General features: G+C 36.4%; 1 protein-coding gene across 6 annotated transcripts in view; it reads left to right on the top strand.

The window, feature by feature from the left end:
• Positions 1–16,082, top strand: part of TEC (tec protein tyrosine kinase) — a 205,326-nt gene that overhangs the window by 103,013 nt on the left and 86,231 nt on the right. The gene's annotated exons all lie outside the window — the stretch shown is intronic.

The raw sequence follows: 16,082 nt of genomic DNA on the forward strand, positions 1-16,082 counted from the left end.
GAAGTAGAGACAGCAACCCTGATTCCATCTTTCAAGAACTTGTGCCGTGAAGGGACTCAGAAGGGACGTGACAGTTGGAGGTGAATGTGGGTCAAGGGAGTGGCTTATGTTTGGGAATGTAAGTGATGCTACTGTGCCCAAGGGGATGATGACCAGCAGAGAGGGATCAGGAGCATCGAAGAGACGGAGAAACTGCAGGCCGGACAGGGCTGAGATGGCAAGAGAGGATGGGATTGAGAATTTAGAATAACCTTCAGTCTGAAGGTAATGTACTTCAGAGGTGTTGGCATTCTCTATTTTATTTCTAATTTTGGGATGAAAGGTTATACCCACTATTTGAACAGTTTCAGCCATCAGCCAGGGTAGGGACGTATGTGAGTTCTGTTGTCACAGTGGCAGGTTGAGTGCTAATGTATTAGGTTCACTCAGCTACTGTTGAGAAGAGACCCCTTTGGAATTATTCTGCTCTGTAGGTGGTGCTCATTGTGTCTTGTGATGATGGTGAAACTGGTACATTCAGTTTCTTAGATTTTGATGTGGGTAGCAAGTTGGGCAGGTCTTGCAGAGCTAAGAAGGAAATATGAATGAATGTGCCAATGTGTCTCTTCTTTGCCCAGGTTCTTAATACCAGTATGACTTGATAGTTTGATCAATATAAAGTATCCAGCAATGTGGTATTACCATTTTTGCGTAGACTAGCAAGCAGACCTTAGGGTGATTGGCTCATGCAGTTCAGTAGATCCTAGACAAGACACACATTCTGTAATTCCAGCTGAGTGATAGAAGTTTTGTACTTTAATCTAGTGTAACTTCAATTTTAAAGAATAATGTAAAGCAAATGTATTAAATAAATGGTAATTTAAAATGTAATTTGTGTAAATTCAAGTGTGGTATTTAAGCAACTATTTTCATTAATCCTCCTGGACTATGTGTTCTGTGTGTGTTCGGTGAGGATGCTGGTGTGAAACATGCAGTGCCCTGTTTTAGCATTGGAAGATTTTACTTAACAGCCTTGGAAGATTTTTGTTTAGTTGCTTTGAATCTGGTTTGCTGTTTCACTGCTTTAAAATATCAGTATCTACTTGTGTAATACATATTGTGAACTGAGAACCACTTCTGTCACCAACTCTGTTTTTTAGAGCTTTCTGATTTTGCCGACATAATACTAAAAAGGACACTTGCCAGGGCCTTAGTAATTTTTATATAGCAATCTGTGGAATGTTAGTCCTATGTTAGCAGAAATATCATGAAGTCAAGAAGTAGGGTTTAAATCAGATGAAGTCGGAATCTCAAAATGTAAATACTTCTAGTGTCAAGCGGTAGACCTTTGGGACTGTTGGTGTTTTCTGTTACGTTGAGTCATGCAAGAGGCAACATTTGAAAATATTTGACCTGTCAGGAAGGTACATATGCGTATTAGCACTTAAAAAATTTTTTATAGCAAATGTTTATATTAAATTATTAGCAGTACATTACATTATTAGCATTATATATTGTTAACATAATATTTACATTTTTGTCATGTATTGGAGAATAAATCTTAAACTGAATTTCATTCAGCTTTTTCCTAAAATGAGCTTAAGATAATATTTAACAGATGTAGACCAAGGATCATATTATCTATTTACCTATCTCTACACTTTATACCTATTTTTTGAGTTAACAAGAAAGTAACCTATTTAGCTCAGTCCACATAGAAATGCTTTTTACAAAGCTTTATTTGCTAAGCTATTATCAAGTGTTAATACAAGAAATAATCAGGTGAGGAATGTTTTTATAATATCTTCTCAAACTTCTATTGAAGATGTTTCATTATCCTTTATGATCCCACAAACTGGTTTCTCCTTAGAATTTAATGACAGGGAAAATTTTTTTTTGGTATGTACCTGATCATAAAAAATTACTATTCTATGAGGCATATGTTATCCTTTATTCCCTGGATTTTGAGATGCTCCAAATATAATGCACAATTGCAATAAATGTCTTAGTGTTCTAATTATCAGTGCATAGTAGAATTGTAGCATATGTGCATTTGATTTAGAGGAACTCAGGTCTATGGGTCAACAAAGAAAAGGGAAAGAAACAATTTAAAGGGTGTGGGTGATTCTGTTCACCACTCCATTCCATGAACATGTGCCCCAGAGGGTGTGTGCTTTGGGAGATGTATGAATCTACTGTTTCCTTGGCTGTCTTAGTTTGCAGAGGTTTTTTTCTTGAGCATCTCATGGTACTGTATGTGATTTTAGTGATTAAAGATAAGTACTTTTCACAGAAACCGTCCCTTAAGTCTAAGCCACCTACTTTATCTAATGCCAAACCAAAAATTCAATAATCGATTTTTTTTTTTGTGCTGGATTATTTGCAAAATGCCACCATAATTCCCTCACCTGTATCTACTCCACTTTGAGTAGTCGCCTCCCATAATGCCTCTGGGCTTGACCATGTGACTTGCTTTGCCCAGTGAGGCAACAGCAAGGGTAAAGCATTTAGAGACATGGAATGTGTTGTGTATTGGGGGTTGGTCTCTTTTACTGCTCTTCGCAGGAACCCTGAAGACTATATAAATAAACCCAAATTATTCTGTTGAAGAGCCCACATAGAAGGAAACTGAGGTGCCCTGGCCGATAGCCTATAAGTACCAGAAATGTGAGTGAGGCCACCCTAGATATCCAGGTTAGAATTACCCACCCAGTCTACACAATCATGAGAACCAATACATTTTTACCGATTTTATGCTACTAATTATATAGAGTAGGGTTTTGTTTGGTTGTTGTTGCTCATCAAAAGCTAACTGATATAACTTCCAGTGCTAGTGGACGTTTTTGCCGTTGCTGTGTTGGACTTATCCAGAGTCAGTCTCCAGCATCACCCATGTCTCCTGTGGAATATTTAAGGCTAATTTTGACCATATTCCAGTTTTGCCTATGTGATGGTGTGAGAACCAACCTTCACGTCAAGTTTGGTTCTACTGTTTGTTTCTCTGCCATTTGTTTTCTGATACCTGTTTTTACTCTTAATTCTCATCTGTATATTTTTAAATGTGCATGTATTTTTAATTTTTATTTTATTGAGAATAAATTCAGGTAACATAAAACTGAACGATTTTAAAGAGTATAATCCAGTAGTGTTTAGTATATTTACAAAGTTGTGCAGCCATCTCCACTATCTAGTTCCAGAAGATTTCTGTCACTCCAAAAAGAACCCCACGACCCCCAATTCTCTCCTCATCCTATTCAAACATTAATCTACTTTCAGTCCCTATGGATTTACCTATTCTGGACATTTCATATAAATGGAATCAACACAACATGTGGCCTTTTGTGACTGGCCTCTTTTACTTAGTATAATGTGTTCAAAGTTCATCTACATTGTACCATGTATTGGTACTTCATTCCTTTCTTATGGTGGAATAACATTCCATTCCAGCAGTTGATGGACAATTGGGTTGTTTCCATTTTTTGGCTATTATGAGTAATGCTACTATGAGCACCGTGTACAAGTTTTGTGTGAATATATGTTTTCAATTCTCTTGGGTATATACGTAGGAGTGGAAATGCTGGGTCACATGTTAACTCTATGCTTAACTTTTGAACAACTACCACACTGTTTTTCACAGTGGTTGTACCAGGTTACATTCTCACCAGCAGTGGATGAGGGCTCTGATTTCTCCACATTATTGCCAGTACTTCTTATTTTTCATTTTTTAAAATTATAGCCATCCTAGTGTATGTGAAGTAGCATATCATTGTGGTTTTGATTTACATTTTCCTAATAACTAATGATTTTGAGCATCTTTTCATGTGTATTGCCCACTTCATGTGTATTGTACACCTTCTTTGGAGAAATGTCTATTTAAGTCCTTTACCCATTTTTAAATTGTGTCTGTGTTTTTTTATTGTTCAGTTGTAAATGTTCTTTATATATTCTGGATACTCTGCCCTTACCAGATATATCAGTTACAAATATTTTTTCCCATTCTGTTGGTTGTCTTTTTACTTTTTTCGTAGTGTCCTTTGGTATACAAAAGTTGTTAAGTTGATGAAGTCCAATTTATCTGTTTTCTTTTGTTGCTTATGCTTTTAGTTCATGTTTAAGAAACCATTAGCTAATTTAATGTCACAGAAATTTATAAATATGTTTCCTCTAAGAGTTTTATAATTTACACTAAGTCTTTGATATATTTTGAGATCATTTTTGTATATGGAGCAAAGTAGAGGTCCAAGTTTATTCAGATCCAGTTGTCCCAGCACCATTTGTTGAACAGAATATTTCCTCATTGAATGATCTTGGCATCCTTGTCAAAAATCAACTGACCACAGATGTATGGGTTTATTTCTGGACTCTCAATTCTGTATTGTTGCTATGCATCTGTCCTATGTAATACCTCACTATTTGGATTACTGTAATATTGTAGTAAGTTTTGAAATTGGTAGTGTGAGTCCTCCAACTTTGTTCTTTTTTTTTTCAAGATTAATTTGACTATGCAGTATTACTGTATGAGTTGTTGTCCATTTCTGTTTGTTGTATAACAAATGTCAAAATGAATGATTACATGAATGTATGAAACTGTTCTGTGGACTAATTGGCTCATTAACTGAAAAAATGACGAGTGAAGAAGAGGAAACATTTAAGGGAAGGAAGAAGGTTGACAGGGATTAGAGATGAATGAAATGAGAATGGAGTGCTCAAGAATGATATAATATATGTACCAGTTATCTATTGCTATGTAACAAACCACCCTAAACTTAAAGGCACACAACAACTACCATGTCATCACACTCATGGATTCTGTAAGTTAAGAATTGCGTGGCGCTGAGTGTCTACTCCACAACGTCTGTGCTCTTATCTTGAAAATCTTGATAGCTAGGAGAGACTCAGACAACTTGGAGCTGGAATCATCTGTAAGTTCTCTCACTCATATGTCTGATTCCTGGGCTGTCATGATTTGAAGGCTGGGCTCAGCTGGAATTCTGCACTAGAACATCTAGATGTGGCTTCTCCATTTGGTGGGAGCATTTCTTAGTATGGTAGCAGGGTTCTAAGAGGGACTGTCAAAAGAGTGAGAGTCCAGAATAATTAGGCAGGAGCTACTTGACCCTTTCTGACTGAGCCTCAGATGTTACATTGTATCCCTTCTGCTGTACTGTATTAGTCAAAGGAGTCAAAAGCCCACTCAGATTCAAAGGGAGGAGACGTAGACCCTGACTTTTAATGGTGTAGTCAATGAATTTGCATCTATTTTTAAAAAAACAGGAGCATTACATATCATAAATGGGTCATATAATGACAATGATGGTAGAAGTAAAGAACAGGAAAGTACATTATCAATTTACTTCATTAGAGATAGGACACAAGGAAAAGGTCACTGGACATTTTCCAAACAGTTTGTGTTTCCAAACCACAGATAGTGGTTTATACCCCTGATATTTTTTTAATGTTGTTTATAATATTTATTTATTACAAGTGATGTATGGGATTGTTTTCTATGAAATTAGTATTTTTATCAGTTTACTTTTTTTCATCTTAGAAATCAGGTTATATACCTATTATATATAGTTGGCATTTCAGTTACGAAAATTCTTCAAGAACTGAGCTGCACAAGTCTTAGAAGCAAGAGTAACGATTTCTCTGGTCAAATTTGCCTTCTTGTTTTAGTATTGTGATGCTCACCTTTGGTGATCTTTTTAATGATTCTTTTATAAAAAGACTGCAATTTATATTCACTTCACTTGACTGCCCACTGTGCTTTGGTACTTTGTTAATTTGTGCAGAATTTTCATTTTGTCATGGTGTAAAATTGAAAAGAAAACTTCTGCTTCCATGAAATTTGAACAGGGGAAAAGAAAAAAAAATAATAAAGGGAAGGAAGGAGTTACAACAAGGACAAATGTGGCATAGACTGTGGTTTTATTTTTGGTTGCTAGAGTCACATATTTCTGTTTGTCCAAAGAGATAGTATCGCATTACATTATTGTATAGCTTAGTTGACTCAAGGAATCATTGGAAGAGCGCTCATGATGAGCTAGGTAGGGTGGTAATATTATAACATTCTTGAGGAAGACATTATTATAAAGAAGAGCCCACTCACCTTTTTTCTGCTTTTATTTGTCTGCTGTGGTTCTTTTTTTCACCGTCTTCCTCTCTTTTCTCCCTCCTTTCACCTTTTCAATTCTCTTTCTTACCAGTTCCAAAGTGCTAGATGACAGGGACTTGGAAAGCCATTTAAGGGAAAACCCTTAAACATATTTAAACATTTTTTGTTATGGAAAATTTCAAACCTAAATAAAAATAGGATAGTATAATATACCCCTTTATCTGTCACGCAGCTTCAGTAATTATCAACTAAAGAACAGTTCTGTCTATACTCCCAAATACTCCTTACTGGATTATGAAGCAAATCACAGACGTTATTTTTTTCTCTAAACGTTTCAGTATGTAGCTCTAAAAGATAGAAACTCTTAAAAATACATCACAATACCCTTATCACACCTCCCAAATTCCAACCTAACATTATCTTGATATAATCAAATCTTAATATCATTAAATAACTCTTACCCCAAAACCTTAATATCATCATTATCCAGTTAGTATTCAAGTTGCCACAGTGTCTCATACATTTCAACTAGTGAAGATGTCTCTTAAGACTTTTAAAATTTATTGAATCCTCCAGCCAAGGAGCACATGTTGGTATTTGATTATTTCATATATCATTTCCAAATTTCTTTATTCTCATGTTTTCTTTTAGTATAAGGTGCTGAAAATCACTTTAACCATGTGAGAAACTTGTTATTATTGTTTCCTTCTGAAGTAGCAAGAAGCAGAAAGAGAAATATTTGTTTTGTATCAGAAATTCTCACATCTGGGAAGAACTAGTGCCAGAATATTGTCACAGTGAATCCACCTAAATTTCATAGTAAGTAGCAAAAAAAAAAAAAAAAAAAAAGGAAAAAAAAAGAAAAGCCCAGTATGATTTGGACTTTATCCTGAAAAATAAAGTGAAAACATGTTTATTTTATCTCATGTATAGCACCACTTAGAGTATACTTGCTCTTAGAACAAAGAGTGAGTTAATTAAGTATTAATTGTTTTCTTGAGATAATTTTGCTGATGAAAATGCATGATAAAGTTTTACTTCCTTCACTTTACATTTGAATTTGTCAGCACAAGTCTAAAGAGGGCTGTTTTTTCAAAAGCATTAGAAAACTATAAATTTTTGCCAGAGTGTATCTATTAGGTAGCATAAAGGTTAAGTCACTATAACAAAGAACCATTGTATGTAATTTTGCAAATAAGATAGAAGTGTATTTCTTTCTTATCTTGTTGGTTAGCTCTTCTAGGCTGGTGGGGCAGCTCTGCTCCATGAAGTCATTCAAGAACCAGGTTCTGGTTCCATTTTATTCCTCCTCCTTTCCATTGCGTGATGCCTGGAATGCATAAAGGAAGTTGAGTCTGCCATGTGCACTTTCCAGCTGGTGGGAAGGTGGGAAACGCTCTAACTCACTCCAGGGAAAGTAGCTTGTCTTTAACTTTAAGATGATCCACATACCACTTCTGTACATATCCCTTGGCTTGTTAAGAAAAGAAACAACAGACCAAAATGGAGTTACTTTTTTTAAAGCCATGTCACCATACCAAAACTTAATAACTAGCCTAATTATCATTTCAGACTCTCCCAGGAATGGAATCTCCTGATCTGCTTGATAAGACTCCTGCCATTCCTTTAGGGAAGGAGTCCCTGCCAGAAATAATCGACTCTTAATTTCTTAGTCCTATACTTTCTTTTTTTTTTTGCCTCAAAAACCTTCTGTTTTGTATTACTCATTCTAGCACCCTTTTAGTTGCTAGATGGGATGCTGCTCAATTCATCAATCAATAAAGCCAATTAGATCTTTAAATGTAGTCGGTTGAATTTTGTTCTTGAACAGGTTTTAACTTAGATTGCCACATCTAACTGAAAAGAAGTCTGGGAAATACCATCTCTAGTCCATATATCCAGGAAGGAGAGAATGGATTGGTGTGTGTGAAGAGGGTGAGGGTGAGGAAGGGAGCAAAAAGCACTGTTCCAGAGTATCTTAATATTTTAATTGTAAATCATTCTGTATTCTATTTTTCTTTTTAATTTTATTGGGGAACAGTGTCTTTTTGGCCCATCAGCTCTAAGTCATTGTCTTTCAATCTAGTTGTGAAGGATGCAGCTCAGCTCCAAGTCCAGTTGCCACTTTTAATCTTTAGTTACAGGGAGAACAGCCCACCATCCCATGTGGGAATTGAACCAGCAATCTTGTTGAGAGCTCTCACCCTAACCCACTGAGCCATCTGACTGCCCCTCTGGACGCTCTGTGGCAGCTCGTTGTCTTCAATCTAGTTGTGGAGGGTGCGGCTCACTGGCCCATGAAGAAATCGAACCAGCAACCCTGTTGTTCAGAGCTCGCGCTCTAACCAACTGAGCCATCCAGCCACCCTGTATTCTGTTTTGATACTTCTATTATGTTATTTTATTTCTTACTAGCTCCCTAACTGCAAGATTCTCATTTGCCAGTGGCACTGAGCGTGATTGGAGCAATTCTCTAACATCACTCTCTTGACTTCTTGAAAGCTCTTTTCTTTTGATGACTTGATATTTCATTTACAATTGTATTGTTGACTGTTGCATCTCTCATTCAGTGAGAAAGAATGACCAGCAGAGCAGACCCGAGTAATATGGATGGGATATTGGATTGCAGCCTATGTGGTCCCTTGATTAATGAATATTTTTGTATTGTGACAACTTTTGTTTCTCTCTAGCACCACTTAACTATGAATCTGCTATATAGTAAATATATTTGTTGATTCTTGTAAGTGTTGCATATGGTTTATTTTCTAAAACTTCTTCCTTCATCCATTAGACTTTTATCTCTTTTTTTTCTTCCATTTTACAAATGGGGAGGCCCCCAAACCCAGTCTCAGCCAAAGACCACAGGAGGCCCTGCAGTGTAAGATCCAAACCTGACTGAAAGAGTACCTGTTTTATTCATGCATATACCTGTATCATATGGACAATTAGAAACAACTCTCTTAGTGCAGCACTGCTCAGTCTATTTCCAGGTTCACTTTCCCCCAGTCCAATTACCCAGCATATGGTAGTGGACTGGGGTTGGGGATACATTAGCAGGAGAGATGAGATAGGTCCGCTGGCCTTTGTAACTTTTGCCTTTTGTCCCAAGAAGTCTTCTCTTTAGATGGTACTAGATGATAAGGGTTTTACTAGATATCTTTGATGCTTGGATTCCTCACTAGTCCAGCTTCAATAGATCAGCAGACAAGTACCCAAACCTTTGTAACCTACAACATATCTACTGGCTGAAAGGAGAAATAGTTAAGACTTTCAAGAAAATACAGGTTATCATTGGGTGCCTTTGTTTAAATAGATAAGGAAGGTTACAGTATTAACTGTCTTTTGAGAGCTAAAATGTTGCCTAATTTTGGAATAGCTCCAATTCATGACGTTAAATGGGGAACCTAGAATGTACGCTTTATTCTGATAGAAGTAGGCCTAGCATTTTTTTTCTTTTGCTTGTATTTCTGCTACATAATTCCCCTTTTATAAAAGGAAATTGGGGCTTGAGAGTGTACATTGCAGAAGAGAGCATGGTTAGATTTGTTCTTATATAATAACGACCCATTTTAGGTATGTTTGAGCTGAAATATGATCTACAGATACTGCTGGCAGGCACACAGCATTTGATTTCTGAGATAAATGTCAGTCTAATGTTTATTCATGTTGGATTTCTTAAAATTGCAAACACACTGACTTTGTCATAAACCTATGATAAGATGTGTAATAGACAATGTGTTCTGATGTAAAAGTTCTGAAACCAAGGGCTTTAACTAAACTCTGCTAATCTTAGAGTATTTCCAAATACCGTGTTTCCCCAAAAATGAGACCTAGCCAGACCATCAGCTCTAATGCATCTTTTGGAGCAAAAATTAATATAAGACCCAGTATTATATTATATTATTATTATATTATATTACCTGGTCTTATATTACAGTAAAATAAGACCAGGTCTTGCATTAATTTTTGCTCCAAAAGATGCATTAGAGCTGATGGTCTGGCTAGGTAGGTCTTATTTTCGGGGAAACACGGTATTAGATTGAATTATATAATATTGCTGATGGTGTAGGTAAAATAGTCCTGGATATTGGCAGTTTTGTGTGGCTCAACCTAATGAGATGAGAATTTCAACAACCTTGACTCACTGTGCTCCTTCTTGTAAGGAGTTCATCTTTTCCCTACGCTGGTAACTAGGCCGTTTGTTCTTAGTTACTGTACCCTTTACCATGCTATCATTTGGTAATTCAGTCACTTTTGTTTTCATCTATCTCTGACCATCTTTCCTGGTTAGCACCTCTGTTTCCTTGGTTAAAAATACTATGAAAGGTTAGATAGACTAGCATGGACAGCCCTAGTAGCTACTTACTAGTAAAAAAGAAAAAGAAAAAGAAAATCAATTTTTCCCCCTGGCAAAACCTTTCACAATGAAAAAGGTACTAAGCTCTTTTGGCTAAAATTGCCAGACTGTAAAATTGAGTGCCTTTAGGCTGGTACACAGATTTGCAACACTGGACAGAGAATAGAACTTCTTGGTGGTGTGGGCTTCTCATGGGTGGAACAGTGACAGTTTCCATTATCCACTTCAGAATACTGGTGTTCAAAGACTAATGTGTTAAGCTTTCCAAACTTTAAAAAAAATATATTTTTAATTTTTTGAAAATTGAGGTATAAATGTCATATAACACTAAATTAGTTTCAGTTATACAATATTATTTGAAATTTGTATACATTGCAAAATGATTGTATAATAGACTAGATGATAAGTCTAGTTAACATTAAGATTTACTTTCTTAGCAACTTTCAAATATGCAATACAGTGTTATAAACTATAGACACCATGCTGTGCATTACATACCCAGAACTTATTTATTTTATTACTGGAAGTTGGTATCTTTTGGTCCCTTTCACCCACTTTGCCCAACCCCCAACCCCTGCATTTGGCAACCACCAGTCTGTTCTCTGTACAGTATCTGAGCTTGTGGTTTTTCTTTTTTATTTTTGTCTCCACGTATAAGTGATATCATGTGGTATTTGTCTTTCTCTGACTTATTTCACTTGGCATAATGCCCTTGAAGTCTGTCCATGTTGCTGCAAATGCCAAGATTTCATTCTTTTTTATGGCAGAATGATATTCTGTTGTGTATATTTACCACATCTTCTTTATTCATTCATCCATCGATGGACACTTAGGTTGTTTCCAAATCTTGGCTATTGTAAATAATGCTGTAGTGAACAAAGGGGTGCATAAATCTTTTCAAGTTAGTGTTTTTGTTTTCTTTGGATAAGTACCCAGAAATGGAATTGCTGGATCATGTGGTGTAGTTCTATTTTCAATTTTTTTGAGGAAACTCCATACACTTTTCCATAGTGACTACACCAATTTATGTTCCCACCAACAGTGCACAAGGGTTTCCTTTTTTCCATATTCTCGCCAATACTTATTATTTCTTGTCTTTTTGTAAACAGCCATTCTGACAGGAGTGAGGTGGTATCTCATTGTGGTTTTGATTTGCATTTTCCTGATGATTAATGATGTTGAGCATCTTTTCATGTACTGTTGTCCATCTGTATGTCTTATTTGGAAAAATATTTATTCAGATCTTCTGCCCATTTTTAAATTAATTAATTTTTTTGCTGTTAAGTTGTATGAGTTTATATGTATGTATACATACACACACACATATATATATATATATATATGCCAAATTACATACCATATATATGCTTTGCAATTATTTTCTCCCACTCAGTAAGTTTTCTCTTCATTTTGTTGATGGTTTCCTATGCTGTGCAGAAGCTTTTTAGTTTGATGTAGTACCTCTTGTTTAGTTTTGCTTTTATTGTCTTTGTTTTTGGTGTCATATCTAAAAAAAAACCTCTCTAAGACCAATGTTAAGAAGCTTACCACCTATGTTTTCTTCTAGGAGCTTTGTGATTTCAGGTCTTACATTTAAGTGTTAATCCATTTTGTGTTAATTTTTGTGTATGGTATAAGGTAGTGATCCAATTTCATTCTTTTGCATGTGACTGTCCAGTTTTCCCCGACACCATTTATTGAAAAGACTGTCCTTTCCCCATGTATATACTTGAATCCTTTGTTGCAAATTAATTGACCATGTATCCATGGCTTTATTTCTGGGTTCTCTACTGTGTTCCATTGATTTATGGCTGTTTTTATGCCCACACCATAGTGTTTGTAATGTAGTTTGAAATCAGGAAGTGTGATGCCTCCAGCTTCATTCTTCTTTCTCAAATTGCTTTGGCAATTTGGGGTCTTTGTGGTTCCATACAAATTTTAGGGTTGTTCAGGTTTCCCAACTTTTAACAATTAGTAGCTAAGGTAAAGACCATAGTGTTGTTGTGTTCAACTCCAATAAGATACAGACAAAAGCGCTTAAGTGGAAGCTTTGAGTTTTATTTAAAGATGTTTGTAACCATAGTTTGTGCCTCTGTGATTCTTATTTCTGAATGGGTCAGCTATTTGTGGTATGGCGAGATAAAGCTGGAGTACTCTGAAATTTTGTTTTGTCTTCCTTTTTTAATTTACAACATCAAACCTATTATTTCCTTAATTCTGAGAGAACATCTCCCTTCAGTTTTTAATACTGAGATGTTGGTGTGCCTCTTAGTGATGCCTAGGAAGTCAAAAATTCTCTCGGTTGAAATCTAGACATTGCATCCAATTGTTTTTAGCCATTTTCCTAAACTAGGAGGCTGAAAGCAGCCTGCCATGCTCGGTCCTTCAGTTCTCCCTTCCCTTCCACTAGAGAGACCATGTAGTGTAGTTGTTAACAGTGCAGGCTCTGTGGTTAGACTGCCTGTATTAATAAAATCTGGCTCTTATTCTTACTATGTGGTTTGTAAAATATAGGTAGTAAAAGTACCTACTTGAGAAAGTTTGTTGAGAGAATTAAATGATACATCTAAAGTGCAAAATGCTTAGAACAGTAACAACATATAACGAAACAGTAAAAGCTTGATAATGGTAATTACAATTTTTATTAGTTTTCTGTATGTATAGTAATTCTATAGGGATACTCCCTGATTCTCCAATGGTTGTTTATCCCTCTGGACTTCACTGATCTTATCAAAAGGTCATTGGATTGACCTTTCAGGATAATGTTGTTTACTTTTAGGTCAAGCTGCTCTCAGCCTCCTCCTTGCTTTGGCCCACTTTTCACAATACTTGGCAGGTATGTGTTGCATACTTTATAGTTTGGGGTTGAAGGCCATCTTTTGTTCATTGGAAGATGGGATTATTTTTCTGTTTTCATGTTTCATAGTTTGAATAGGCTTTTAAGGGAGGAGAGTAGAGAACATATACCTTTACACCTGCCATCTTCCAATAATTTTCTGATTTTCAGAGACAACCATCTTTATTTTTTAAAAAACATTTTAGTACTGTCAATTTCTAAGTAACATACTCGTTTCCACTTCTTTCTTTTTCAATTTTAGATATGCTCTATTGACTTCCTACTAGCACTATGGGGGATATAGCTTTCTTTCACAACATACTCCTCCACTCACGCCCAAGCACATTTCCTGCACTCAGTTATCCCCACTATATTTTATTAATAGTAAGATTATTACTTATTGTTTACCTTGTTATGATGTTCTAAGTATTGTTTATAACCAAACTCTCTACAATACTGTGATAATTTTTCCTTTTCTGTATAATTTTTTGTTTTCCCTGTAATTAACTGATTTATTTAATTTTTTAAAGTTGACTAAGTTTTACTATTTATTGTAAATCTTCTCCCAATACCTTCAGGCTAATCTTCTGAAAGAACTCTTTCTGGGAAACTTTTAAATTGATCTAATTTGGCCTAGTTGCTTTCTTGGGTTACTGATCAATGTCGTCTTAGGATATTCCTTCTCCATCATCTGGGAGATTCTCTTTACCTCTCTTTTTTGTTGGAACCTTTGTTTCCTGGATTCCAGGTAGTTTGTGGTTTATGTCTTTATTTTGGTAGAGTACATTCTCAAGTAGCTTTTTGAGAAGGGTGAATAAGAGATAAAACTTGAAAGCCTTGCATCTTTGAAAAACGTCTTTATTGTGCTGTCACTGCATTGATAGTTTGGCTGAGTATAGAATTTTAGGTTAGAAATCAATTTCCTCTGGAATTTTTCTCCATTGTCTTCTAGTTCTAGTGTTGCCCGTCATGGTTGCCATTCTGAATTTGATCCATTTTATGCAATACTTTTAAGCTTGCTGAATTGTCTGCCCCGATGTGGAGACCTTTTGCTTTTAGAACTGCAGATAAGCCATGCCCCTCCCCCCCCTGCCCCTCTCCGCCCTTATCCTCTCAGGCCTTCCAAAAGTCTGCCTTCCATTTGGTAACTATGGTATTACTCACTGGGCTGAGAACTCCACATTTGCATATGGCCTGTTTTCCAGGGCGTAGCTTGTTTTTTTCTTATAATCCATTCTTGTAAGTTATCATTTTCACCCTGCATTGAAGATATGTTGCACAAAGATGAAAAGGTGATTTCCAAAGTGGTATTTTTACATCAGCAGTTTCTCAGAAAAAACATATGATAAGTGTACCAGAATTCTAATTTAGAATAAGGAGGACCAACTTAGATGCCAAAGGAGCAAGAAAGAGCTTTTCTCTGACTTCTCAGTTTAGAATAGCTAATGAGTTAAGTGGGTCTGTTATCCCAGCTGCTTCTTGAGAGAGTGCCATAAACACCAAGAATTATATAAAGAGTTAGTGTACGAGCCCAATCTCTTTCTTTAAGATAGTGGCTCTCAAAACTACCTGCACATTAAATCAGATGCCCTCACTCCTGAGCAATTGAATAAAAATATCTTTGTGTGGGTCTGGGACATCTGCATGTAAAAAAAAAAAATCTCCTTAGGTGACTCTAATGTGTCCTTAAGGTAGAGAACTATTTCTTTAGGAGCTTAAAATCTAGGTGAAAGTTAAAATATGTATATTAATTGCTATAGGACATGGAAGACTGTGATGGGCTCTGCGATGACAGATACAGACATCATGGGTATGTGAATCAGAAGGTTTTTGATTAATTGGAGTCATCAGGGAAAGGCCTTATCACGGAGTTGCATTTTGAGCTAGTAGAGTTTTCATAGGTGGAGAGAGTGGCCTTTCTAGGCCCGGGATTGAACGCCAAGTATTTTGACTGGGTGTGCAGTGTTTGGAGCGCAGGGGAAGTAAAGACTGGCTGTTAGGTTGCAGCCAGATTGTGGACAATCTCCAGGGTTCAGCTGAGGAGTTTTGACTTTATCGTGCAGGCGGTGGGTAGGCTTTGAGGAGGCAGTGAGGATTTGTGATGAATGAAATGGCATGATGGAAGTGGTATCTTCGAAGAGTGATCCAATGGGAATGAGGTGTGTGTTGTCTGAAGAAAATGAGGCAAGAACCTGGGGAAAGGAAGACCAGTTGGAAAGCTACTATTCTGGTCCAGGTTATAATATTCTGAGCTAGGAAAAGAGCAGTGGAATTAAAAAAGATAATGACAATAAACATTTGTGTAGTGTTTGCATAACAAACTCTTTCCCACATCTCATTAAACCTCACAGTGAACTTGTGGTGTTTAATTCCGTGGTTTATAAATGAAGGAACTTGTATACAGAGGTTAAGCTGTTGTAAAGGAACTTGTATACAGAGGTTAAGCTGTTGTAAACTTGTATACGGAAAATGGAGGGGCCTGATTGGACGACAGATCAGTAGTAGAGAGTTGCAAGGGTGCTTCTGAGGATTCAGGTTGGGTGCGAAGATGTAGTTTGAATAAAATGGTAGCATTCCTCAGTGGCTAACTCAGTGGCAGGGCCCTGGCTATGCTCTCAGGTGACCCGTGTGTTCTTCATATGACTTCCATTGCCTGTATGGTTTGATATGCAATGACTTCTTATAATGGTGTGGTGAGGGAAGGGAAGAAAAGGCTGTGGTCAATTCAGCTTGTCTCAAATAAGAATTTTTAGGCCTTTTCTGAGTATCTTGGGGTTTTCACATAGTTAAATTTT

This window comes from Rhinolophus ferrumequinum, chromosome 5, assembly GCF_004115265.2.
Source record: "Rhinolophus ferrumequinum isolate MPI-CBG mRhiFer1 chromosome 5, mRhiFer1_v1.p, whole genome shotgun sequence".
NCBI lineage: Eukaryota > Metazoa > Chordata > Mammalia > Chiroptera > Rhinolophidae > Rhinolophus > Rhinolophus ferrumequinum.